Genomic DNA, 27,733 nt, shown 5'->3' with positions numbered 1-27,733 from the left:
ATTGGTAGCTCATGTTGTGTCACTTTCATTTATAGGAAATTCCTGAAGGCAACAAGTAATCCAAAAGCTTAATGTAATATCTCTCTCAAACGGACATGGTGTACTGTGGATATGGGGAATTGGAGGTTTGATGGAACGTTTTGGTCTCCCTAGATAAAGAACGGCTCTGAGAAATTACTTGCCATGGCTTACTGAGCAAGTACTTGTAGGTTTTTGACAGTGCTAAATAGAGAGGGAAATATGAAAGTGTAAAGAGCCCAACTGGCATGAAAGACATGGCATATAGGAGCACTTTTGTCCACCCTTCCCCGTTCTTTATCATGAGAAGAATTGTTGCTGCAAATGATAGCATCATCATGGAGACGGAAAGGAACAATAAAGTTAAGCCAAACGTCAACTTATTAGGAAGAGAATGTCTAAAGTCTGCAAATCGGAATGGTGAAGTGATGATTGCAAGAAATACAACCACTGATGTCAGAGCAAATGAAATTGATAGTACGTCCGCCACAGTGAAAACCACGAAGAAAGGTTGATTGAGGAAGAGTGGGATACCGGTCTTATCATTCGAGCCTCCAGGTATTGTATAGGCTGCAGCGAAGGCAACAGTAGCAATAATAACTGCCACGACTGAACATCCTTCGGCAGTGCGCTTTATCCATTCTATGCTTTTCTCTTGGAGTTCTTTATTTGTTTCATCAAATAGTCCCTCTGCTGTCAACTTTTGATTGTTGCGGTGATGAAGGTAATGGGTTGGCGTATCAATCTTCACACGCTGCATATGATAACAAAACAAACGAAAATGACATAATTGTTTTAATTAAGAGGAAAGTAAAAACATAAATATGACAATATATATATATATATATATAAATATTATGAAATGACATTTTGGAGACAATGGTGCTCTATTGAAAATGTTTGTTTTTAAACCCCTTAAAACACAATCAGATTAACCTAGGTAATTAGTCAAGTGATTACTTGGTCAAATTATGAAGTCTAAGTTAACACACATATATCATATTATTACAAAGTGCAAAAAATAAAGAACACAACAATATGATAACTTAGGAAAACCAAAACTGTAAAAAACCTGGGGAGGATTTAACCTAGCTATCCTCAAGGTAAAATTGAATCCACTATGAAAGAATTGAAGTTTACACAATAACGACTTACACCACTAATATCTTATTGTTACATCAAGTAGGAAACTTACTACCACGACCTCATGATAGCTTCGAGTCCACAAACTACTTCTTTCTTGAATTCCCAGCAAGTACAAGCACACATGTTTTTGTATCTTTAAGCTCTTAAAGCAGTAACTGAATCGATCACCAAGTTCTTGACATAATCTTGAATCTTGGAAACCCTAAGTATGTGTGAAGAAAACCACATATTGATCTTACAGAAGATTCACACACACAGCATGAGGAGCTTCCTAAAAACATGGCTAGGATTTTCTCTTTTATACTTAAGACAAAACATAAAATCCTACATGTTAAACAGGTTTGAGTTGAGTTGGAAAATTCTGCAAAAAAACAATCTGCACAAGCTTCGATCGATCGAGTCAGGTAGATTTACATAATAAATCTTGCAGAACACTTGATTCCAACTTTACATATAAACACACTTTGAGCAAGTCTAAAACAAAGACTAAAACGTTTTAATCATGGTTTGCCAACATTACAAATTGAAGTTATAATACATTTAAACCTAAAGTCGTAGAACCCAACAGAAAACCCTGCCAAAATTCTAGAAGCAAGATCTAAGCCATCAAAACTGTGCATCAAGTGAGCCTCAACTACTGTGATAATATGTAGCCTACACTATAGTACTATGGCATGAAGAGTTGTATGGATGTGATTGTATTTGAACATATGGATGCATGTACACCTAAACCATATGAGAAAAAAGGGTGCTCGAAGTGTAACACCTCAAACCAACGCAACTCGTCTTGCAATTCAAGTGCAGCCCCTTGCATCTTCTCAGGCACATAATCCTTACTTTTTTTCCCAACTGTATGTAGTATGGAATTCCCATCTTCGTCAATTTTCCGTGTTAGCCTCCTCATTGGTAACTCCATATTTTTTACAAGGTCATAAATTTTTAATTGGCGATATTTGATTGCTATATGCAATATGTTTCGCCCTCTCATCAATATGCTCAACTGCCTGGGGGTATAATTTGAGTATTTTTTCAACAATCTCTACACAACCTGACCTAGTTGCTAAGAACAGAGGAGTTTTTGTTGCCCCTTCCTGAATTTTCGCTGCCCCTTCCTCTAGCCCAAGAGAACTCATGGCCGTTCCTTCTCCAACTTTCTTCTCTGTTGTATGACCACTACCATACTTGTGGAGGACAGGTTTACTTTGGTCTGTTCCAGGATAAGTAGTTTCCCATGAAAGTAGTTTGACTGGATTTTACTACTTCTTTCCGCCTGCCTGCTTGTACTTGCTGGGAATTTAAGAAAGAAGTAGTTCGTGGACTCGAAGCTATCATGAGGTCGTGGTAGTAAGTTTCCTACTTGATGTAACAATAAGATATTAGTGGTGTAAGTCACTATTGTGTAAGATATTAGTAAACCTGCTATCATGAAAGAAGTAGTTTCGGCCTGCCTTTTAGTACGATTCTGTTTGACTGGATTACAATATAAGTAGGCTGTTCATGAAACGGAAGTTAATTAGCAATTTTTGAATATATAATTGATTATATTATAAAATTATAGGGAAAATAAGACCAATCTCTTCTAATCCATCTAAGAATATATCATAATGATTTTGATGAGAGGAAATTCTTTAGTAATTTAGTTATTTAGTCACAAAGTTATGTCTTAAAATAAATGAAAATAACTTTTTTTTTTAATATTAATTTAGACCTTGAAATGGTTTAAAAAAAAACATATTTCACCTTTTGGCATCCACAATAAATCATTAATATTTTATGAAAGCACAACAATGATAATGGTAATGTTGCTGGTGGCAACAATGACCGCAAAAGTGATGCTGATGGCAATTATAGAGGTTATGGAAGTAGCGATGACGCGAGGGTGGTAGGGATGGCAATGGGGTGGGGCGGGGCGGGGCCGAAGGATGGAGTCTTCGTCCCCGCCCCGCATGACGGGAAAAACTTTCTCCCCCCATCTCCGCCCCTTGGGGCCCTGCGAAGCCCCGCCCCATGCCGTAAAACTTTACTTTTTGTTAATTTGTCCTACAAATAGAACAATTTTTTTAATGAAACTTATTTCATTAATAAAAATATACTTGAAATTATAACTAAATTTATCTCATCAAATCAAATCAATTTTTAGAAAAAATTGAATAATATATCTAAGTGTTTAACAAGACAACCATAAAAAATAAAAATATAAAAAATCTCATAGTATAACACATAACAAAATAAAGATAGAGAACCACATCAGGTAAAATAAAATAAGCTAATATTGATATGTTTGTTTAAATAGTAAAGTATTAGATTATGAAAATTTTACAATTATAACCCTTATTAACACGGGGCAGGACAGGGACGAGGAGGGGCGGGTCTAAAGAGTTTAAACCCATCTCCGCCCTACCCCGTGATGCGGGGCTAAAATCTTGCCCCATCCCCGCCCCAACACCTTTGCGGGGCGGGGAAAACCCGTGTGGGACGAAGCGGGGAGGGGCGGGTTAAGTGGGGCGGGGAAAAAATTGTCATCCCTACAGGGTGGGAGCAAGAATGAATTGTGGAAGATCTCTCTCTCAGTCTCTCTCTCTATTTTTATTGATTTTGGACAAGGTTTTTGTTGTCCTAGAATAAACAATTAAATAGAAAATTCGAAAAATATTTTTGTCAAAACAAATGGAACATTATTAAAAGAATTACATATTAAATTTTTATTTAAAGGCATTTAATTACTTTAATTAGAATACCTTTCAATTGTACCACTTTCGTGTAGGGAAATATCTTATAAAAAGCAAGAATACATATCTATCAAAAATTATTCGTGCTTTCGTCGCTTATTAGATCAAGAAAGAAAGGAAAATATTTTATTAGATTATATTATAAAATCGGTAAATATTCTCTAACATTTATTTTTATATACTTGTACACACAATATTTACAATTATACTTAATATTTTACACATTTTAAATCGCAAATAATCAATGTCAACAATTAAAATGTGAAAAAATGGATATGTATGAAAATTAAAAAAAAAAAAAAATCTGTGAGAGAATCATTACCCTTATAAAACTCACATTGTAGCAACAATAATCTCTCTCTCTCTCTCCATTTGAAGCCGGCAAACCACACCACGCACTAAGAAATACCATACACTACAATTTAAAATCTAGGTAACTAGTACAAAATTATATACCAAAAATAAATGGAAAAAGGATAGGGAGAAATACAATGGAAAATAGTTACGACGGAAACTATTCATCCAGAATTTAGCCAATATATGTGCAGAAACAACTGTCATTCAACTCACCATACTTCCAATTGCGATCCTTATCCAACTAGATTATTAATAACTGATTTCTCAGCTAAACAAAAAACCACACACATATCATATTCTCTAATTCGTCAGTGAAAGTTTATAAAGATACACAATGCAATCCCATAAACACCTTTGTTTTGTATGACTTTATGGGGAAAATGTAGTGGGAAGCCACGATCTAAACACATTAAAGTCAGTATTTGGTTTGCCGCAATGTGCCCTTAATGTGATACACATTAGTTTAATGTCACATTAAGATGTTTGTTATAAGTAATGTAAGATTACTTCTATTTAAGAAGGTGATATGATTACATAAAGAGATTCAAAGTTTAAATCCTATTTTAGAGTAGGTTTTCGGGCTTTTAAATTTCAAATAAAATTCGAAATTGTTCATCTTGATTATTCATTTTCAAAATTATGAGTAATAATGGAATAGAGAAAATGGGAAAACTGTTGGTAAAATTTTGTGTTTCATTTAGGAAACCAAATTCGAGTTTTATCATAATTGATTTCTCATTTTAAGTAAAACTTTATCTCTTTAAAAAAAATAAGTCTTATCATGACTTTAATTATTAAAACTCATTATTATGTGAGAATAGTGAATACGGATTTATTGTACTCTGGGAATATTTTATAATTATCCTTTTAAATGGAGTCATCTCTCTATTATCCTTGTTCATTAGTTATCAAATTGATTTATGAACACAAATTCTAGACGAAACACAGATTTTAATAAATGATTTTTCTTTTTTCTTTAATTCATAATTATTTAGAATAATAATAATAAAATGAAGTTATAGGCATGTAGGTTCAGAACTAAGTTGACTACTTCAAGTACACTCATCTATAACTAGTTAAGATATAAAGGGAATAAACAGAGACATCAAATTGAAATGTTTTCATAATTTAAAGACTTTAATTAGTAAAAGTAAATGTTTAGAAGTCAATATATATATATTGTAAAATTCTAGTACTCGATATGAAATATAGCACAAATTCTGAGCCTTATAATTTATAAAGTGCATTTTAACCCATTAAAAAAATAAATTATACTAACACTTTAAGTCTATAAATTAATAACTAACCAAAATTGACAATTTTCTCGAAGAATGTCCTTTCATTGTCATGCTGAAAAGCTCCAGGGTTGCATGATAGAAGCTGAAGGCCAGTCATGCCATCCGCATCTTGTTCAGGAACTAATTGTCCGAACTTGTTTGCAATTTCAAATGCCAACTCTGTTTTCCAATTTTAAATATGGAAGAAAAAACAAACAAAAAAGGTACAGAAAATGTAGTCTTTAAATTACATAAAGAGCGGGCAAAGCTTAGGTGCACTGGACCTACTGTACCATGAGAAAACGGTAATGCTACATACCTTCTTACAATTTTTGTTTTGCAAATTTTTAAATGTATGAAAGATTATTTATATGTTTTTAGACCCTTTAAAACACAAATGGATTAATCTAGTTAATTAGTCAAGTTATTACTTAGTTCAAATTCCAGATCTAGGTTATCACAATCAAACAATCATATCATGCATAGCAGCGGAAATATAAATAACGCAATGATATGATGATCCAGGAAACCAAACCGGTAAAAACCTGGGGAGGATATAACCTAACTATCCTCAAGGTAAACCTGAATCCACTATGAAAGAATCGAAGTTTTACAATAGGACTTAGACCACTAAAATCCTATTACTACCCACCAATAGAAACTTACTGACACGACCACGTGCAAGCTCCAAGACCACGGACTCCTTCTTTCTTAGATTCTCCAACAAGTACAAGTACACCCGCTTGTGTTTCTTTAAGCTTTTTAGTGCATCAACTGAATGATCATCAAGCTCTCAATGAAATCTCCTTTTTTATAATCCTAAGCATGTGTGAAGGCAACCACCTCTAGATTTCACAAGAGATTCACACACAAAGCAAATAGAGTAACCATAAAAATGTGGCTAGGGTTTATCTTTTATACTTGGGGCAAAACATAAAATCCTACACGTTTTAATAGGCTAAGGCTGAGTTGGAAAAATCTGTAGAAAAAACATTCTGCCCAAGATTTGATCGATCGAGTCTAAGCTTCGATTGATCGAGCCAGGCCAAAAGTCACTAATACTTCTGCAGCCACTCGATTCCAACTTTATATACAACGCACACACTTTGAGCAAGTTTAAACAAGACTAACAACTGTTTTAATCATGGTTTGCCAGCATTACACATTAGAGTTCTAAATACATTAGTTCTTAAGTCTTTAAAACCTAACAAACTCCCCCTTTAGCAATTCGTGACAAAACACAACTTAAAGCTCAAAGTTTACAAAGAAAAGCCCTTTACAAAAAAATGTCCATTATAACAAATCCAATCCTAACTACTATCCATCAGTTGCAAGTGTAGACAGCAACTCAATTAAATCAACCTGTATATTTCCTGAAACACTAAACAAAACACATAAACGCATGTGTGGAAAAATACAAGTAACCAAAATAAATTCTTGATTTCACTCAACACAAAATAAAGACATATATCAATGAATAACTCATAAATACAAATCAATAAGCAGTGAAACAAGAAACATATAAAACAATAAATGTATCTCCCCCTAACATGAATCGCCCAACAAAAATACATCAAGAGCCAAAAAAGGTAAATACAAAGTGAAGCACCTAGATAGAATCTAATCTCCACAAGCTCCAACAAACAAAAAACTCTCCCCCTAAGAACAAAAACCTCTACAAGTGTCCTAAATGTACTCCCCCTTTTTGTGACAAAATGTCAAAGGGCAATCAAAATCCATCATCAAAAGGAGGCGGTGGTGAGGATCATTGAAACTGTGCCAACTCTACTTGTAAGGCACGAATCTCATCGAGTACATCCACCAAAATCTGTTCATGAGCCGTCTGAACGGTCAAGACATGATCCAACATATGTTGAATGTTTGAATCATCCGAAGTAGTCAATGGAGGAACATCAGCATCAGCAGCAGTAGCACCTAACGCCTCAGCCGTAGTATCACCTGTAGAAGAGGGAGGAGGGGGAACAGCACTAGAAGGCTCAACTCTAGGACTCATAAAAACAACTCTCAAATGAGCAGCCCTTTACCTAAGGAATGTGGCACCTATAGGAGCTATAATATGTACGAGCTCACTAGTAGGAAAGTCAACTAGATTGAGAAACAACAAAATCCTACGAATGAAAATAGGATGAATAAGAACATGAGCGATGGCTGAACTCCTATGAACCTTGTTCAAAGAATGAAGAAACAGATGAAGAAAACTAATAGATGCACCAAAAACAAAGGCGTACAAAAACACACATCCCTCAAGAGGGATGGTGTGGAGATGAGAAATAGGCCATAAAGAATGACACGCTATCCTAAAGAAAAGATAGGTAGTCTCAGTAAGCTCAGCGGATGTGATCTGAGGATCAGAACCCCACTGGATAGAAGACCCAGTGATGTATGACATAACGTTATCAAGGGATAGAGACTCCTCACAAGGATAGACAGGCTGCCTAACGACCAAAACCCCAAGAGCGTCAGCCACTATCCTAGGGGCAATGGTGAACTCAACACCTTGTATCCAACTCCGAACAAAGGTGTTGGAATCATAGATGTGACAAGAGAGGTTCGAGAATAGCTCTCTAATTAGGGCGGTCAGGGGTGGACGATCTACCTCTAATAAAGACAACTAGCCTCTACTCTTAAAGTTTGCCCTAATGGCAGGATCAAGATCATCTAACACAATAGATCACTCAGCCCATATCTTTCTCTTATTGTTCAACTTCTCATAAACCTCTCTGCTTTTGTCATTTCAAAACAACTCACTCCAAGAGGAAGACTTAGAGGAAGTGGAGGGTATCCTATGAGTTCTAGTTTTCCTAGGCATGGTGCTAGGATAAGGACAAAGACACAAAGCAGAACAAAACAAAACAAAACAAAACAAAACAAAAAAGGGAAAAAAAAAAAAAAAAAAAATCAAGGGCAGACTGCAAGTTAGCACAAAAAAAATATAGAACAAAAATTTATATGATGCATGAACAGTTAAATGTCATGATGCATGCTCTAATGCAGTGAGAATAGGTTTAATTTAAGTTCAAATTCAGAAAATTAGCTTGAGCATAGAGTTTCTAACAAAAATGCCAAAATTTTGAGAGAACCACTTGTTCAATTTGTAAAAAATTGATCAATTTATAATGATCAAATACATTAATCCAACAAGCCAATTTTATCAATTTGGACCTAATTGAACAAAATCCCCAATTTGGGTAAATACAAGCCCTAGAAATTTCAATTTCTCGAAATTTAGCAAGTTGATCAAATTAAACCATCAAGATCAAGTTTATAACATCCTAGAACAGAAACCCATTGATCAATTTCAGAAAATTTGGCTTAAAACATCAAAAATCTCAATTTTGCATGGGTCCGAAAATTTACCCAAAAAGCGTAAATTTATGCATGAAAACATGAAAATAAATGCAAAAGGAAGGGTATAAATGTCTTACAGGCCTTGGGAGAGGAAAACATTGCAAAAAGAATGGAGAAAAACAACAAAAAATTGATGGTAAGCCTTGTCCGATTCGAAGAGAGAGAGAAAAGTTTGAAAAACTTTTGAAAAGTGAGTTTGAACAAGTTAAACTTAGTTTTTTTAAAAACCTGATTCACAATTTTCGATTGATCGAAAATCAGTTTCGATTGATCAAAACAGACAGAGGCTTCCTCTAATTTTTAAAAAACAATTTCGATTGATTGAAAAACAAACTCAATCAATCGAAACAAACAAAGGCTCACTTAAATTTTGAGAGAAAAAAACAGTTTTTTTTTTTAAATAAATAAAATAAATAAACAAACAAAAAAAAAAAAAACACATTTTAGGAACATCTCGAAGCATTGAAATTGATGAACAAAATGCATGAGTATGTGATTAAATGTTTTTCAAAAACAACAATTTTAGACCCAGTTTTCTCAAAATTAAGATTTTCAAACATTCTCCATAAATTCTCAAGCACCAAATCTGTTTTGTATAAAAACTCAAAGTATTTGCAAACTTGGTTGGTCAGACCAAAAACACACACAATAACATGTACAATGTTTAGCAAAGAGTAACTTGTGTAGTGTGTGCAACTAGCAAAAGCTTGAGATATATGTGAGGTGATATGTGAATAGCAATCAACCACAAGATCTACAAAATTCATCACATAGGATTTGAAAAAGACTATCACCTAAAAAATTACATCATATAACTCTCACATCTCCTAGATCATAAGCTTGTAATTATGTAAGTTTCTTGATTTTGCCTCATATTGTACACACAAATTTTAATTGTTCAGAAACTTATTAAAATAGCTGGGATAATGTACACACCAATTTTATTTATTTGATTTAGCTTTAAATCCAATAATGTACACACCAATTTTAACATTTAAACCGAGGCTACACCTTATGTTTTTTTTTTTATGCATGTGCTACACTTTCTCGAGCACAAAATCGTACGATATGCACTAAGATGTTTATGATTGGCTAGTGAACAGTGGTGAGATGGTTATTTATGCCTTTCTCAAAAGATTCAAGTCCGAAAGTCAAAGACATGTGACTTCAATATCAAGATAAAGTGATCAAAAACCATAAACATCTTTCTCACACAACATGCATTACAAAGTTTCAACTATTAAAGTGCAATAAGTAAGCTCATCAAAGCTAAACAAGGTAGACATGTTATGTGAAAATAAATTGACCAACCTTGTTTTCAAGACCAACAAAATAGTGCAAAACACAATTTACTTCCTTTTTCTTTTTATTTGAAAAAAATAAACAAAAACAACCTAGAATGAAATGTATGAATGTTATGCAATGCAAATCCTAGAAACAAAGAAAACAAAAAAAACCAAAGAACAATGGTCACAAAGAATAAAGCAATGAAGCACAAGGACCAAGAAAGCCAAGAAAGATTAAGGACATAGAATCACACCAATTACTTGACGAAGTATCTCAAACTTACTTCTGTCAAGAGGTTTGGTGAAGATGTTAGCGTTCTGACGTTCAGTAGGGATATACTCAAGACACATAATCTTCCTTTCAACAAGATCCCTAATGAAGTGATATCTAATCTCTATGTGCTTAGTTTTAGAATGTTGAACAGGGTTCTTAGAGATATCAATAGCACTAGAATTATCACAATAAACAACCTTGGTATCTTGGGATATCCCATAATCAGTCAAAAGATTTTTCATCCAAAGAAGCTGTGAGCGACAACTTCCAACAGTAATATATTCTGCCTTTGCAGTAGACAAAGGCACATAATTTTGCTTTTTACTCATCCAAGCAACAAGATTGGTTCCTACATAAAAACATCCACCGGTGGTGCTTTTTCTATCATCAGCATTACCAGCCCAATCAGAATCAGAAAATCCAGCAAGAGACAGATTAGACTCTTTACTATAAAATAATCCATAATCAAAAGTTTCACCAACATATTTTATGATTCTTTTTACAGCATTCAAGTGTGAAACTTTAGGATTAGATTGAAATCTAGAACAAACACCAACACTAAAGGCAATATCAGGCCGACTAGCAGTCAAATACAATAGGCATTCAATCATGCTTTTGTATAATGTAACATCAACAGACTCACCTGATGGATCATTTGTTAATTTTGCATTTGTAGTCATTGGTGTTCTAGCATGTGCAGCCTTGTCCAGTCCAAATCTCTTGACTAGATTTCTTGCGTACTTTGCTTGGTTAATATAGATTCCTGAGTCCGTTTGCTTTACCTGTAATCCCAATAAATAAGTTAGTTCACCAACCATACTCATTCCGAACATTACTTTCATTTCATCTGCAAAAGAATGAGCAAGAGAGTCATTAGTAGCACCAAAAACAATATCATCAACATAAATTTGAGTTACAACAAAACTATTCTTATCCTTTCTTATGAAGAGAGTGGTATCTATAAACCCCCTTTCGAATCCATGCTCGGTGAGATATGCAGTCAATCTATCATACCAAGCACGTGGAGTTTGTTTCAAACCATACAGGGCTCTCTTCAACTTATAAACATCATTCGGTCTGTGAGGATCAACAAAACCCTTCGGTTGTTCAACATATATGTAAGGTTGAATTTATTCAACCATCTAATTGGCTTTATTCCGTGCCAAATTTGCTTGTAATTCAGCATTTAGTAACCCTGTATTTAGGTGGGTTTGATGTAAGGGTAGTGAGTGAGATAGAGTGAAGTTTGCTCAAGAGTGTGCAAGAAAACAGAGTGTCGCGGCTGGGTCTCGCGGGTGACTCGCGGCTTCAAGCCGCCAGAAGCAACCTCACGTGCCAAGCATGCTGGAAGGTGAACAGTCTGCTAGCTGGAGCACTACAGGACAAAACAGGACAACTGGCCATACGGTTATCTCGCGACTGGATCTCGCGACTTAGTCAAGCCGCGAGGTCAAGCCGCGAGCCACCCCTGTTTTGTAGAATTCTGACGTTTCACATTCCTCTCCACTCCAGTATAAATACCCCTATTACCCACGATTGAAAGAGAGCTTCCAGAGAGAATTTTGAGAGAGAAACCCTAAAGAAAAACCAGATTGTTTCACCCACAATCTCTACCTTAGAATCTCTTCAAATTCCTCAACTCTCTTCCTCTCCATTGTTAAATCCTTGAGAGGCTTTATACCAAACCAGGTTCTCACCATTATCATCATTGTGAGTCAGCTGTTTGGATTTCTGGGAAGCAGTTAGGAAGGAACCAATCTTCATTGGTTGATGCTATGGTCTAGTAGCGGAATCCGGGAAGCTAGAAAAGAAAAAGGTTCGGCGCAACCTCGTTGGAGCAAGAAGCTTGGAGGGCTTAGGTGCACTGGGTAGATTAGGCTTGGAGGGTCTATTGCTGTCCTTGTATCCCAACTATATTTTCTAGTGGATTGATTACCGCTTGGAGGGCGGCGGAGAGGTTTTTCGCCGAGGACTTCGGTTTCCTCTTCGATAACACATCGCGTGTTGTCTTTGTGTTTGCATCTTCCTTCCTCTATCTTTGCCTTTAAATTATCTGCTGTGGATTTTATTTTGTTATGGCTTAGATAGTATTTAATCAATTTCGTATGATAGCATATGTTAAGTTTCCGCACACTAGTTGTTTGACATATTGCTTGAATTGATTAAGTTGTTATTTGGGGGTCTAAACGTTCAAAGGTGTTTTATACACGTTTTTGAACTTTCAATTGGTATCAGAGCGGGTACACTGATATTGGTTTCATTACCATTGTGTGATCCTTGACTCCCTTTTGAGATGGATAGGTCTCAATCCCTAAATGCACCTCCATATTTTGATGGTAGTAATTATGCTTTTTGGAAGGTTCGAATGAGAGCTTTTCTGTGTTCTATTGATGAATCCGTTTGGGATGCTGTTGAGATTGGTTGGACCAAACCAGAGGCAGCAAAATCCACATGGGATAAGGCAGCACTTGCTGCATCTAATGCTAACAGTAAAGCACTCAATGCTATTTTCTGTGGTGTGTCTCCAGATGAATTTCACAGGATTTCTCATATTACCGTGGCCAAAGAAGCATGGGAGATTTTGGAAACTACCTATGAAGGCACGAAGAAAGTGAAAGACACCAAGTTACAAATGCTGACCACTCGGTTTGAGGAGCTCAAAATGAGTGAGGATGAGTCTTTTGACTCTTTCTATGGGAAGTTAAATGAAGTGGTTGTCAGCAAGTTCAACTTGGGGGAGAAAACGGAGGACTCGAAGATTGTAAGAAAGATCCTTCGATCATTGCCGGAAAGTTTTCGAGCTAAAGTGACAGCAATAGAAGAGAGCAAGGACCTCGATGACATCAAAGTGCAAGAGCTGGTGGGTTCTCTGCAGACTTATGAGATGTCGCTGCCCAATCAACGGAAGAGTAAATCTCTTGCTCTAAAGACCATTAATGAGAAGGTAGAAGATCAAGACTCATCGGGAGAAGATGTGGTTGACAAAGATGTTGCATACCTTGTCAAGAATTTCAAAAAGTTTTTGAAATTCAAAAATAATGGCAAATTTGATGATAAAAGAAAATTCCAAAGTTCTGGAAGGGAGAAAAGGGAATTCAAAAGGAAAGATGGAAAAGAATCCCAACCTACACAAGGTGTCACTTGTTTCGAATGTAACGGGCATGGACACTTCAAAAAGGAATGTCCGAATTATTTGAAATCGAAAGGTAAAGTGTATGCCACGACCTTGAGTGACTCGGATTCGTCTGACTCAGAGTCTGAAGAGAGCTGTGATGGAGAGGGGAACTATTCGGCTTTTATGACTATTGCTCATGTTGAGTCGTCAGATGAACTGAATCTGCTTGTGCAAGATCTTGGAGAACATAGTGATGATGAATCACTAGGAATTGTTGAAGAATCGGATGCTGAAGTAGATGGAAGCAACGCGAACCTTCAGGAGAATTATAACTTACTTTTGGAGAAATCCGGGGAATACACAAGGGTGGCCAAGGCTGCTGTGAGAAAAATGAAGAAGGCTGAGGAGGACTACAAAAGTCTCCTAATCCGATATAGGGAGGCCAAGTGTGAGATAGAAACTCTGAATGGAGAGTTGTCCGAAGCTTACACAAAAGTAAGGTTTCTTGAGAGTGAGGTTGTGCAAGCTAATGCCAAAGTAGAGAGGGTTACCACCAAGAAGCTAGATGATGTTATATCATCTCAAAAGAGCTTCTCAGACAAATCCGGATTGGGATATACCGGAGGAGGTAGTTCGTCTGGAAATGTTAGTAAAGGAGTGAAGTTTGTAAAGGCTGAAGCTCCAATTGTAGCTAACCTTACTGGTGAGAAGCTCGAGGTGGAGGAGAAGAAGAATTTGGTGAACCAACGAATGTTAAATCCTCGAAATCAGTTTGCAGACAGATCTGAATCTCGTGCTAAGTCACGTCCTCGACCACAAAGAGGTCCTAGAGGAACTTATGTGTGCCACTACTGCGGACTTCAAGGGCATACTCGACCAAATTGCCAAAAGCTGAGAGCAAAGAATAGTGCAACCCCTCAAAGGTCAGGAGGACCTAGAAATGAGAGAAGAAGTTGGGCTGGAGATCAATCTAGAGATCAGAATGGTGATCCCGGAATGATGAACGTGATGAAGATGATTGGTGCATTCACCAACTGCTTGGAAAGCTTCTCACGAAGGTTTGAAAGCCCTAACTCCCGTACCCAATCCTATAAGGAAATCACCCCAAACGCAAGTGACGTGAGGGTGAATAAGGGTACTCATGCATAAGCATTACAACATGTCCATGCATCAATACTTCCTATGCTTTGTGAATATGTTTGATTGTTTTGCTTGCTATTTTTGCTGTTGGTTGTTTGTTTGTCTTTTTGTACATTTCTTTAATTTTGTTTTATCAATCTTTTTGTTTCTTGTGTCAAAAATCCAAAAAACACATAAAAATAGAAAATCAAAAAGCTTGATTGACTTTGTTGAGTTTTTGTCTCAAAACTTGTTTTGCCTTGTACCTTTGTGCTAATGGCTTTGTGCATTTTCGAGCATTGCTTGTCTTTATGCACTTATATCACAGTGGGAAAAATCTTGAAATCTTTGTGATTGTTGTAAATAGATCTTCAAACTTGTCATGAATGATTAGTGAATGGTTTTGTTGATCTTGAGACTTGCATAGACTTGTGTCTATATATCTTCCCACTCTTTATTTTTGTTTTTGCTAAAAAGAGCTCACCAAATGTAAATCTCCAAATGAAAAGAGATATTGAGCTGCAAAAGCCTGTCGCACACTCTAGTATTTGACTAGGAAAAAGGGTAAGCGACCTTATTTTGAAGTGAATGTTTATTCAAAAAGCCAAAGGCTTATTCATTAAAGTGAAATATCATATATCACTCTCACAATGAGAGGTGATTGACTCAAAAGATCAAAAAGATCAATTGTTATGATTAAAAGTGGAGTCAAATGTTAAGCTCCAAATCATGTTATCAAGTTTATGTGGGAGGTCATATATACATATTTCTATAATTGAGATGGGTCACATGATCTAGTGCTAATTGTGTATGCCTTGGTTGAATTGATCATTGAAGCTTCTCATTAGACGAAGGACTATCTCATTGTTGATATCCACACACAACACACAAGTTTATGTTCAATAAATGCCATATTCATTTGTGTGATTGTACTTGATGAAATGTGTTTTCACATGCTCAATCTTTGTTGATTCAAGCACAAAAAGATTTTTGAGTGTTTTAGGTGTTTTTGGACAGTATTTTGCTTGAAAAATCTGAAATTTTCAAAAATCCTGTTTTGCTCTGTTTTGGCGGCTCAGTCGCGGGTATGTCAAGTCGCGAGCCTCAGTCGCACCTTCGCTGGTAATTTCTGGCGACTTGTTCGCGAGTGGAAGGTCCAGTCGCGAGGTTACTCAGAGATTTTCGCGGCTCAGCTCGCGACTCACTCGCGGGTAGACCTTCCAGTCGCGAAAAACACTTAGAAAAATTTTTCAAATTTTTGGTCTTGTGTGTTTTGGCGGCTTGAGCTGGCGACTGTGTGGCGACTTAATCCAGTCGCGAAAATCGCGTGTTTTGCAGAAATAAAGGCAGTTTTTAAAATTTGTTTCAGTTTTTCCCTCGAATATTTGTGACTGTTCATCTTCTCCCTCCCAAACACTCCGTGCTCCCATTTCCAATCTCCATTGTTGCACACTTGTAGCTCAAAATCTTCACATCACAGGTATGGGTTTTCAGTTTTCCACTCTTTTCTACTTAATTTTGTGTTTTTCCCTTTGATCTTTCGCATATATTTGTATTTTAGAAATGGGTTTGTGTTTCGGAATTTGCTCCTTGTTCACGCTTAGATTGCGATTGCTGCTGCTAGAATATGATTTGTTCTTAGTTGTTTCACTATTACTCTTCATTCTGTGATTAGCTATGTGATTCTTTGATTTTCACTGTTCTTTGAGCTGTTGAGGTGTTTCAATTTTTTTTTGGGGTTGTGAGTTTAATGTGCTAAATATGCCTGCTCTTTTGTGTTGATCTTTTGGGAGCATATGTGTGCTTCACAATACTGTTTATGTGTCATATCATTCTCAGCTTTTGTCTCATTGACATATAACTGCTTTTAAGTTAGTTTCTATATCTGATGCTGGTATGTGTATTTCCTATCTTAGGCTTGCTTTTCCATGTGATTGATCTAAAAAGCCTGTGTTTAAATGCTTCAAATTCAGTTGTATGGATGATATCTCTTTAATTATTACATGAGACTAACTTGTTTTACACGTATAATGCTCTGTATTGTTGTGGCCTCTTCTGATTGATCACAGATGGCTCCCTCACCTCCTAAGAAGAAAACTACTGCGAAGAAGGCTGACAAAAGGTTGAAAATGGATTCTAAGCTTTTTAGGTCTGTTCATCACTTTGAGAGATACAGGGATAACTTCTTGAGTGCAGGAATTATTCAAGAGAGATTTGTTGATTTGGAGGATTTAAGACAAACCTTTATCCCCAGTTGCTTTGAAGGTAGAGGATGGGAAAAACTTCTGAGTGATTTCCCTGTAGTTTGTGAACCCCTGATTAGGGAATTTTACTCAAATGCTGTGATAAAGGAGAATGAGTTAAGCTGCTGGGTTAGAGGGAAAGAATTCATTGTAGATGCTCATGTCATAGATGAGGCACTAGGACTTGAAGGATTAGATGATGAGGAGTTTATCAACTACAAGGATAGGAGTGTATCCATTGAAACAGTTCAACAAAGGATAGGTGGGCAGAGAGAAGGAAAATGTTTGAATACCACTGCCTTTCCAGTGGACATGAGGTGCCTAACGATCATCATGATGTTTAACCTCTATCCCATTAAGAAGTTGACTACCATCAATTGTGCTAGAGCAATCTTTCTGATGGATCTCAAAGAAAAGAACTTCATAGACATAAGTTCCCACATATATGACATCATTGTGGATGAGACAAGAACAACCTCTAGGCCAAAACTGATCTTTCCCAGTTTGCTTATGAGGATTTTTAGAAGGAAGGGTGTTCCTATCCCACAAGACATCAGTCCCATGTCCACACCTTCTGCAATTAACAGGCTTACCTGCAAAAGGATAAGTGTTAGACTTCCAGGAGAAGAAGATGAAGGTGATGAAGGAGAAGGTGTCCCAATGGAGACTGAAGCAGAGGCAGCCGGGCATCCATCAACCTCAACACCCAGGAGGAGTGGCAAAAGACCCAGAGCATCAACTTCTTCAGATACTCCTCCAGATGCTTTCCAAATCATTCTGGAAAGACTTGATGGGATCAGAGAAGTCCAGACTGAGCACTCTGAGAGGATGAAAGCTATGCAGGATCAGATTGATGTTTTGTCTGCAAAACTTGACAGCTTCACCACTCAGCCTGAACACTGACCATTTGGCCATTCCTGACAAAAAGGGGGAGATGTTTCTGTTGAGGATGGACTGAGAAACAGTAGAGCAGCCCTTAAGGGGGAGTAATGTGTTGAGGGGGAGTCATGTTTTAAGTACTTTTAGTGGTTTATGGGTTTGATACACTATATTTTTTTTGGTGTATTGTTTCTTACTCTTAACTTATACTCTTGGTTTAAAGTTTAATATATTTTGATGATGTTTTTCAGGATGTTTGTTTGTACCCATGTGCTTATGTAAGCTTTTAGGGTTTATGTCTTATGCATAGTTTGTAGGCTTTATGGTATGTACCTTGCCTAGTGCAGCCTTTATGCTATGTTAAAATCAGTACTTTAATCTAAATGTTATGCATTTTGGTTTATGTACTGTCACTCTTGTGCCCGTGTAGGATTGTTCCTAGATGCATATGCCTTGTGTGATATGCATTGGTTGAGTGTTGTGCATACAAGTGTCTTGCCTTGTGCTTGTTAACTTGTATGTCCTTGTGTTCATTCCAAGTGTGAATGAGCACTGTGATCACTACCTTGTGGTGTTCACTTGGTTGATCAAGCCATGGTTTGTTTCATAACTCCATCTTTGCTTGATCAAATATTGCCTGTTTCATATGCATTTTATAATTTTCTGCTTACAATGATCATGGTGTATTGTTGTGTTTCAGGAGTATTATGTTCATATGATTCAAGTGCTTCACAGCTTCTAGAGTTAGGTGTGAGTGAGTTTTGTTCAACTGTTCCCAACTCACATGTTAAGTCTAGAGTCTGTTTTAGGGTTTTGTCACGGAATAGCCAAAGGGGGAGATTGTAAGGTTGAATTTATTCAACCATCTAATTGGCTTTATTCCGTGCCAAATTTGCTTGTAATTCAGCATTTAGTAACCCTGTATTTAGGTGGGTTTGATGTAACGGTAGTGAGTGAGATAGAGTGAAGTTTGCTCAAGAGTGTGCAAGAAAACAGAGTCTCGCGGCTGGGTCTCGCGGGTGACTCGCGGCTTCAAGCCGCCAGAAGCAACCTCACGTGCCAAGCATGCTGGAAGGTGAACAGTCTGCTAGCTGGAGCACTACAGGACAAAACAGGACAACTGGTCATACGGTTATCTCGCGACTGGATCTCGCGACTTAGTCAAGCCGCGAGGTCAAGCCGCGAGCCACCCCTGTTTTGTAGAATTCTGACGTTTCACATTCCTCTCCACTCCAGTATAAATACCCCTATTACCCACGATTGAAAGAGAGCTTCCAGAGAGAATTTTGAGAGAGAAACCCTAAAGAAAAACCAGATTGTTTCACCCACAATCTCTACCTTAGAATCTCTTCAAATTCCTCAACTCTCTTCCTCTCCATTGTTAAATCCTTGAGAGGCTTTATACCAAACCAGGTTCTCACCATTATCATTATTGTGAGTTTGCTGTTTGGATTTCTGGGAAGCAGTTAGGAAGGAACCAATCTTCATTGGTTGATGCTATGGTCTAGTAGCGGAATCCGGAAAGCTAGAAAAGAAAAAGGTTCGGCGCAACCTCGTTGGAGCAAGAAGCTTGGAGGGCTTAGGTGCACTGGGTAGATTAGGCTTGGAGGGTCTATTGCTGTCCTTGTATCCCAACTATATTTTCTAGTGGATTGATTACCGCTTGGAGGGCGGCGGAGAGGTTTTTCGCCGAGGACTTCGGTTTCCTCTTCGATAACACATCGCGTGTTGTCCTTGTGTTTGCATCTTCCTTCCTCTATCTTTGCCTTTAAATTATCTGCTGTGGATTTTATTTTGTTATGGCTTAGATAGTATTTAATCAATTTCGTATGATAGCATATGTTAAGTTTCCGCACACTAGTTGTTTGACATATTGCTTGAATTGATTAAGTTGTTATTTGGGGGTCTAAACGTTCAAAGGTGTTTTATACACGTTTTTGAACTTTCAATATACCTCTTCTTGCAACATCCTATTCAAGAAAACACTCTTGACATCCATTTGATATAGCTTGAAATTTAGATGACTAGCTATAGCCAAAAGTATCTTAATGGGTTCCAATCTTGCTACTGGTGCAAAGGTCTCATCAAAGTCAATCCCTTTCACTTGTGTGTAACCTTGAGCAACAAGTCTTAATTTATTCCTGATAACAGTACCATGTTCATCTGACTTATTCTTAAAGATCCATTTAGTTCCACTCATATTTACTCCCTTTGGTCTAGGAACTAATTCCTACACATCATTTCGAACAAATTGATGAAGTTCTTCATGCATAGAATTTGCCCAAGTAGCATCTTGAAGTGCTTCATGTACCTTTTTCGGTTCAAATTGGGACAGATAGCATGAGTGTGTAATTACACTTAAGGCTTTTGATCTTAATCTCATGTTATCATTCAATCTTCCTAATATATTTGTGGTAGGATGATTCTAATATATTTGTGGTAGGATGATTTAGCCTTACTCTAGAGGAAGGACTTTTAACTAGAGATGTGAAGGTATCTTTTTATTCTGATGAAGGACTAAACTCATGTTGTGCTTGTTGAGTCTCATCAACCGGTGTGGATGGTTCTGGACTTGATGGCACAGAAACTGCATCATTCAGCACCATCAACTCTTCACCACTATGCTTTCTCACATAATCAACAGGAAGTGAGTCTTCAACCTCCATGGCTTATTTTGTACCGTAGCAGTGTTTTCTGAATGTGCTTCTAAACATACTTCATCATTGATCACAACATTTGAAGATTCCATGACTGTTTTGGTTCTTAGATTATACACTATATATGCTCTACTAGTAGAGGAGTATTCCAGAAAATATCCCTTATCACTCTTTGCATCAAATTTTTCTAGGTTCTCTCTATCACGTAGAATGTAATAATCACTACCAAATATCCTGAAATATTTTACTACAAGCTTCTTTCCTCTCCAGAGTTTATAAGGAGTCTTTTTGGAATCAGATCTGAAATACACCCGGTTGAGTGTATGGCAAGCAATGTTAACTACTTCTCCCCAGAAGGATTTGGGCAACTTTTTATTGTGTAACATGACATGTGCCATCTCCTGAACAACCCTATTTTTTCGTTCCACTATTCCATTTTGTTTAGGTGTCTTGGGTGAAGAGAACTCTTGATGTGTGCCTTGATCATTATAGAAGGTAGCTAGCTTGGTATTCTCAAATTCTCTTCCATGGTCACTTTTGATTCTGGCTATCACAGTATCTTTCTCAACCTGCAATTTCTTACACAAATGTATCATCTTCTTAGGAGCCTCAGCTTTATCTTTCAAAAGCACAACTCAAGTATATCTAGTAAAGTCATCCACAACAACTAATATATATTTCTTTTCACCTAAACTCTGAACTCTGGCAGGACCCATGAGATCAATGTGCAATAACTCAAGAGGTCTTGAAGTTTGAACACTAGCAACAGACGGATGTTTGGATTTCACTTGTTTACCTATCTGACATGGTCCACATGCATAGCAGTAGAAATATAAATAACACAATGATATGATGACCCAAAAAACCAAACCGGTAAAAACTTGGGGAGAATTTAACCTAGCTATCCTCAAGGTAAACCTGAATCCACTATGAAAAAATCGAAGTTTTACAATAAGACTTAGACCATTAATATCCTATTGCTACCCACCAGTAGAAATTTACTGACACGACCACGTGCAAACTCTGAAACCACGGACTCTCTCTTTCTTGGATTTTCCTGCAAGTACAAGCACACCCGCTTGTATTTCTTTAAGCTTTTTAGTGCAGCAACTGAATGATCATGAAGCTCTTAATGAAATCTTATTCTTGATAATCCTAAGCATGTGTGAAGGCAATCACCTCTAGATCTCACAAGAGATTCACACACACAGCAAATAGAGCAACCACAAAAACGTGGCTAGGGTTTACCTTTTATACTTGGGGCAAAACATACAACCCTACACGTTTTAATAAGCTAGGACTAAGTTGGAAAAATCTGCAGAAAAAACATTCTGCCCGAGATTCGATCGATCGAACTAGGCCAAAAGTCACTAATACTTCTGCAGCCACTCGATTTCAACTTTACATACAACGCACACACTTTGAGCAAGTCTAAACAAGACTAACAACTGTTTTGATCATGATTTGCCAACACTACATATTAGAGTTCTAAATACATTAGTTCCTGAGTTTTTAGAACCTAACATTATTGATAAGGAAAAAAATAATATTAAAGATTGAATCAATTAAGAACTAATAAAATTTATCACATCAATAATTTGTAAAAAAATATTATAAAAAAATTTGTGTTTGTAGCATTATTCTCGTGTCATAATCACATCGGTCCTATGCATTGAAAGCATTAACCCAAGCCAAGTCCCATAAAAGAGAAATATATCTCCATGGTTGTATGATTTTAATTTTTAAGGAGTGGGAGAACTAGCCGAAGTAAAGGATGGCCATGTGTAGAAAAGTGGTTTTATCTCTCCTCCGCAGGAAGACTTTCTGATTGGCTTCATCGTAACCAGAGATTTTTTTGACTAGAAAGTCGTACATATCTTGCTTGCCATAAGGAGCGGTCCGGAAAAGAGCTGTCTCTCCAAGGTTGTTACGCATGCATAACAATCCTGGAGCTTTCTCCAACTCTTTCCTTGCCACCTCTATTGCGTTATTGGATATGGCGGTCTCGTGGAGAATAGTGTTTCCGGCAAGGTTTTGGCGAGTCAGTTTATCAAGATGGCGATCAGACAAGTCTTGTAGAAGTCTCAGTACCAAGCTAGGTTTCTTGGCGTAAGTGGCCGCCTGGAGCACTGTGTCATCATGTATAGTCAATATGCGTAGTCTCTGCTCCTCAAAATCTTCACACAGATTTATCACCGTTTCCTCGTCTTCTCTCAGAAAAGCATCGTACACTAGCGATTGAGGTGTATTAACTTGTTGGAGCTGCAAATTTATCAATGGATCAGAACGTGAAGTCATAGCGAGCAGGAGGCTAGATTAAACAGTATTTTCAACGACCATTAAAGTGATTTTGTTGAGAATCAATTATCTGTCACATAACGAGTCAGACAATGATGCCAAAAAGTCTTCCCTTTCTAGGATGCCAATACCGATTAATGATGATTGGGTACGATTTAAATTAAAAGGAAGCAGAATCGCACCAATAATTTGTTTAATATTGATGTAATTCCACACTTATAGTTTAATTTAGTTAATTTGATAACAGTTACCATATTTTAATCCATAAAGTATAGTAAAAAATTTCTCCACGTGTATATATATATATTTGAAAGAAATTTCCCCGTATAATTTGGAGCAAGATTCAACAACAAATAAATGAAAAGATTATTTTGTTACATATATTTGTATAACTGTAGCACATTTAAGTCCCAACAAGGACTGTGAGATCCAATTAGCTCAACTGGTAAAGTCTCTAATGGTTGTATAAGAGATTTGGGGTTTAATCCCCGCCTACACTAAAAACTGATTGGTGTCTAGGTCTGATAATAAAGAGCTATCATCAAGAGCGAACGCCATAGGTTGAAACTCTCTCACAAAAAAAAAAGTCCCAATAAGGACTACATAATAATCAATATAATAGTGAAATAATAATAAGAGGAAGAAAATAAATATTAATAAATTAATAACAATTACAGTAATTAACAAGGTGGCATGCAGCATCAATAACGATTACAAAATGGATTTGTAACTCAATTAATTAGCATATCTTGATGTTTCCAAATTATTTAGTATATAATTCCTTTATCTCTTATAGTAATTATAAAATTATTAAAAAAAAAAAACAATTACAATGATCAATAGTAGTGGTCATAATACTTACCGTAACGATACTTTATTTTATATATAATGAAACTTCGAACTGGTGATGATAATGATTATAATGTTGATGACGATAAGAAAGCAATAACAATTACAAGTTTTCCGAAAGTTTACCATTTTACGATCTCTCCCTCTTCCCCTCTGTGAGCTATGTAGATTGTTTGTGTCGGATACCATCATTGTGATCGAACTTTCTTTTATAGACTGCCATCAACTACTAGAGAATGCGTTTATCTACTTTTTTTTTTTTCTTTTTTTTTTTTTCACTTTAATTTTTCTATTATTTTTTCAGTACAAGAAAGTAAATGTATCTACTTTTTACTTAATCCATTAAAGTGTACAGCCACAAGAAAGCATCATAATAAGATTAAATTAGAGTCTATTTGGAATCCGCTTATTTTGTTGAAATTGAAATTTTCTTGCTGAAAATACTATAAATAAAGGTAAAAGTTAGCTGAAATAATATAGTAGGATTTACAAATAGTATTAAAAAGTGCAATGAGACCCATAAATAATAGCAAAAATAAACTAAATAGTAAAATAAATTAGTAAAAATAATTTTTACCAAACACACACTTAGTCTAATTAGATGCTCCTTCGTAATGAAAATGCATGTTCTGCTGAATACAAGTTTTGAATCTTTATCCAAGAAAAGTAGATTTTCAGTGCAAAATGGGATCTAATTCTTTATATTATTTGCTGACTAGTTAATTTTTTAAGCAAAGTAGATACCTTCCACTACCCTATCTTCCCTAAGGAAAAGATTCATAATTAACTGTCTTCCATTAGAAAATTTATCGAATAAAGGATTGTATTGTTACATTTTCCGTGCAAAATAGCATCTAATTTGGTCTTTATAATATGCTTATATTCTTTGCTTTATTAAGCAACGTTAATACCCTTCCTTGTACTTTTCTTTTTTACCAAGTTGAGGCATAGACTATGTAGAGCCTTGAAATGAACTCAAGTCCACCAAGAACAATGGACAAGGACCCACTAAGCCCAAAACAATGTATTTGTAAGAGAATAATCGATCCAGGGAACAAAACTACAAGAAAAGTGGACCACAGTTGATAGGACTCAAGACAACAAGGTTAAAACACAGATTAGTAGAAATAACACTCCCCGGACAAGTCCGAGGATGAGATGTTCTTATATTCAATTCAAATTTGGGTGAATACACTATGTTCTCCTTTTGTTTTTCCTTTTTCAAATTCCCCTACCCCCCCCCCCTACTTTTTCATGGTGATCCCTTCTTTATATAGTCCTACTCCCCTTCATCCCAGCCTTCCACTTGTTGATTTGGTAGAAAATCCTTTGGATGCTTGTCCCATCAGGACCTCCTGGAAATTTTGTAGATAGCTATGAGCTAAATTACCACTGTTTAGGTGTCACTTCTCCATAAATGCAAACAGTTCATTTAATGTGATGGTGACAGCCTTCTTCCTAGATATTTCATCTTTTAGGGTTGACTGAGTTTTCTGCTACTTTCCATAAAATTTATCCTTCCATAACGGCTACCTCCCTCAAGCCCTCTCGAGGTGGCCTAGTTCTTCAGTCATCATAGCTGACTTATTATCCTTTTCCTTTGTCCTCGACCCTTTGACCTAGGCCCAGCAATACCATTGACCATCCTCAGGCTTATCTTCGGTCACGGCCTATAGCCAAAGTGCTGAGGCTGCTTTGGTCGGTGTTGAGAAGCAAGCTAAAGACCAACATTAGCATCTTCCCATAACTGAGGAGCAACTTGCAATTGCTCGGGAGCATATTGAAGCTCAGAAAAAAGAACTAGAGAAAAAAGAGGAAGCTCTTGCTCAGGCCAAGCAATCTGGCTGTGACATTGGGGTGAAAGAGATAGAAGATGTTTTGAGGGCCTAAGTCATAGAGGTTTGCCAGGGTTACTGCCTTTAGGTATGGACCAAGGCGCTGAACTTGGCCAGGGACCAGCTTAGGGTGGATGCTTCCTTGGACCTGAGGAAAATTGAGAACATCTTCTACCCTCTAGCTTTACGAATAGCAGCACAACCAACCCCTTAGGTAACCACTGCTTCCTAAGCTCCTCTAACAACATAGCTTGCTGATATTGATACCATTAGCGTCACCTCAAAACCAGCCAAGGAAAAGGAGATTGAGCACTCCAATCCACCACCAACAGCCAACACCAACCCTCCTCCATCAACTAACGCTTAGGACGACACTTCTTCACTCTACTTAAATTTTTGTTTTTTTTTTTTTTTTTGTTTTGTTTTTTCTTAAAATCATGTTGTCTACTCTTGTATTCTGTTCACATTAATGAAAAACTTTAATGAACGAATTTTTGCTTCTTCAATTCATTCTAAATGTGTATTGCTATATATAATTTTGTTTTATACTTAAATATATAACCTATCAAGGCAAAACATGATCTGATTTACTGAAAATCCAAAGGTTTACAAAATTGAAATATTAACCCTCTCCAAGTCCATAATTCAAGATAATTATTGAACTATTACCAACCTTAGATTACCCATGCCATGGGTCCAAAGAACCAAAGGTAGTTGATGGTATGGACCAAGGTGCTGAACTTGGCCAGGGACCAGCTTAGGGTGGATGCTTCCTTGGACCTAAGGAAAATTGAGAACATCTTCTACCTTCTAGCTTTACGAATAGCAGCACAACCAACCCCTTAGGTAACCACTGCTCCCTAAGCTCCTCTAACAACAGAGCTTGCTGATATTGATACCATTAGCGTCACCTCAAAACCAGCCAAGGAAAAGGAGATTGAGCACTCCAATCCACCACCAACAGCCAACACCAACCCTCCTCCATCAACTAACGCTTAGGACGACACTTCTTCACTCTACTTAAATTTTTTTTTTTTTTTTTTTTTTTTTTTTTTTTTTTTTTTTTTTAAAATCATGTTGTCTACTCTTGTATTCTGTTCACATTAATGAAAAACTTTAATGAACGCATTTTTGCTTCTTCAATTCATTCTAAATGTGTATTGCTATATATAATTTTGTTTTATACTTAAATATATAACCTATCAAGGCAAAACATGATCTGATTTACTGAAAATCCAAAGGTTTACAAAATTGAAATATTAACCCTCTCCTAGTCCATAATTCAAGATAATTATTGAACTATTACCAACCTTATATTACCCATGCCATGGGTCCAAAGAACCAAAGGTAGTTGATGGTCTGTTCAACGCATAACCAAATAAACAATGCTAATTAACCCAAGGTATGTAGTTTGAGGACCGAGGAACCAGGCATGGCCGAGATTCTACTTAGCACTTGAACAAATAAAAAACGTTAATTTACCCAAGACATGTGGTCCGAGGAACCAGGCATGATTGAGATTGTATTTAACACTTAAACAAATTATAAGCGTTAATTTACCCAAGGCATGTGGTCTGAGGAACCAAGCATGGCCGAGGTTCTGTTTAACACTTAAACAAATAAAAACTGTTAATTTACCCCAAAACATGTGGTCCGGGAAACCAGGCATAATTAAGGTTCTATTTAACGCATATGGCCCGGGGAACCAGGTATGACCAAGGTTTTATTTAACACTTAAACAAATAAAAACTGTTAATTTACCCAAGGCATGTGGTCTGGGGAACTAGGCATAGCCGAGATTCTGTTTAACACTTAAATAAATAAAAAACTTAATTTACCCAAGGCATGTGGTTTAGGGAACCAGGCATAGCCGAGGTTCTGTTTAACACTTAAACAAATAAAAAGCATTCTTAACAATAATAATTAAAGTAAAAGATGGCAACACTGCCTTTCATTAATAATGTTAGGACATATGTGATTAAATGTTAGGAACATATATCAATATTTTAGGTAATTGGTTAATCCTTTGACAAAATGCACTTTACTTGTGCAAGTCTATTCAAGAAACAAGTGAAGAAATGTTGAATTTTAAAGCTCAACAGCTAGTATCTATCGAGGTATAAAAAGTTGTGAAGCCCGAAGCTCAACAGCTAGCTCGATAGATACCTTATCTGTCGAGGCTTATGAAATTCAATTTTTTAGAGCTGATTTCACTCCAATCAGTGAATATATGTTTAGGCTTTCTTTTCTCACAACCCTAAACATATATAAGGATTATTTTA

General features: G+C 36.5%; 1 pseudogene; it reads right to left on the bottom strand.

The window, feature by feature from the left end:
* Window positions 1-85: 85 nt before the first annotated feature.
* On the bottom strand, window positions 86-22,767 carry LOC115991062 (annotated as a pseudogene).
* Between the last annotated feature and the right edge of the window lie 4,966 nt (window positions 22,768-27,733).

Source organism: Quercus lobata, chromosome 5 (assembly GCF_001633185.2).
Source record: "Quercus lobata isolate SW786 chromosome 5, ValleyOak3.0 Primary Assembly, whole genome shotgun sequence".
Lineage (NCBI taxonomy): Eukaryota > Viridiplantae > Streptophyta > Magnoliopsida > Fagales > Fagaceae > Quercus > Quercus lobata.
Note: the sequence above shows the minus strand (reverse complement) of the source record. Positions and strands in the feature narration are given on the sequence as shown.